The sequence below is a fragment of the Arachis ipaensis genome, chromosome B01 (genome assembly GCF_000816755.2).
Source record: "Arachis ipaensis cultivar K30076 chromosome B01, Araip1.1, whole genome shotgun sequence".
Lineage (NCBI taxonomy): Eukaryota > Viridiplantae > Streptophyta > Magnoliopsida > Fabales > Fabaceae > Arachis > Arachis ipaensis.
The window spans coordinates 39468655-39470475 of NC_029785.2; the positions used below are offsets into that span (position 1 = coordinate 39468655).

Consider the following 1821-nt stretch of genomic DNA (forward strand, 5'->3'; position numbering starts at 1 on the left):
CAAATCAGTCATAAAGAAGCATTAAATGCTTCGCACGGAAACCAAAGCGACGCCCCAAGCAACAGATGGGGGCAACTCGCGCGTTGGAACCACGAACCCCCTCGACGAACTCCCAGACCCAAGAGGACCAGATCAAGGAAGGCGCAAGTATTTCGAATGTGCTAACCACGAGCCTCGGATTTTACGGTTGACATGTTAGGGGCACTGTTCCGCCCCAGCCCACTAATGATACGGGGTCGGTCACGAGTCACCGACCCGAACCAAGAGGTGACCCACGCGTCACCTCACATTCCACAAGAAACCTAGACAGCTAGTGGAAGCTTCCAGACAAGTGAGCCTGATCACAAGAGGCCCACCCGAGCATGGAGTATAAATGGGAGGGAACTACCCCTCTCTAAAGGTACGTCACCCTTCTAACCCTAATTGATCACCTATTCGTACGGACTCTAACTTTAGCATCGGAGTGTCCTTACAAGTGGTCCCATCCGCCGTCACGTCAACAAACAGACAGAACGCGCCGTTCCAGCAACTTACGCTCAGGTCCTGATTCTCTCATTTTCTTGCTCCGTCATTCACCTTATCGATCCACTAAATACCTGAGCAACTGAACATTATCCAATTATGTATTTTCATATAAGCAAAAATAATTTTTAAATCCAATACTTAAAAACTCATCTAAGTGTGTGAATATAAGCGTGTAAAAAAATCTTTAAAATTAAACTCTACTTTTCAAATCTTTTTTTTTTTTTTTTTTTCATAGTTAAATTGTGTAAGATTAATTACATTGAAAAATAAAATTCACAAAATCATCAGCGGATAGCGGTTTGAAGATGAAGAACCCGATAGGCCACAGCCCATAGGAGTCCCGAGTCCCGAGTCCCTCATAGTTAGAGAAGAAGGAAAATCGAACAAAATCGAACCCGCCTTCCCAAACCTCTTCTCTACTTCAACTTCCCATCACGCAATCCCCAAAATCCCAATTTCTCAAACCCTAATTTCGATCCCCAAATATCCAGATCGATCGAATTCCATGGCAAACCCTTCCTCATCTTCCTCCTCCTCGTCTCAATTCACCTACTCCTCCGATCCCTCTTACTTCCCCACCCCCTTCCACCTTCAACAACCGCCTTACGCCCCACCCCTTCGTCCCCCTCCTCCCACCGTCGCCGCTGCCCCGCTGTTGCCGCATACAGCTATCCTCCTCCACCGTCACACCACCACCAATTCCAGCGCGACGCTCAGTAACTCTTCCAGCGCGACGCCCAGACCATCACCCCGGAGGCTCTCGAGAGCGTGAAGGCCGCCATAGCCAGCAGCGACGTCGACCACAAAACCGACGCGAAGTGAAAGGCAGTTCCCCGCCGTGCCGCCGGGCAGACGTGGGAGGATCCCTCGCTGGCCGAGTGGCCGGAGAACGACCATCGCTTGTTCTGTGGTGACCTAGGGAACGAGGTGAACGACGACGTTTTGTCGAAGGCCTTCACAAGATTCCCTTCGTTTAACATGGCGAGAGTTGTGAGGGACAAGCGATCAGGGAAGACCAAAGGGTACGGATTCGTAAGCTTTGCGGACCCTTCGGACCTTGCCGTGGCTCTGAAGGAGATGAACGGGAAGTACGTTGGGAACAGGCCAATCAAGCTATGCAAGAGCAAGTGGAAGGAGAGGACCGATTATGATGCTGTTGATAAGCAGAAGAAGCACTCCAAGAAGAAGTTGAAGTCTTCCTCCAAGGTTGGCGTGTTGCATTACTAATTAAGGTAGACGTCGAAAAGAAAAAGAAAAAGTGTTTGCATGTGAGTTGTTTTAGTTTATGAAAGTTTT

The 1821-nt window shown here is 49.0% G+C and overlaps 1 pseudogene; it reads left to right on the forward strand.

Annotated features, from left to right (window-relative positions):
• LOC107605858 overlaps positions 772-1821 on the forward strand; it is a 1898-nt pseudogene continuing 848 nt past the window's right edge.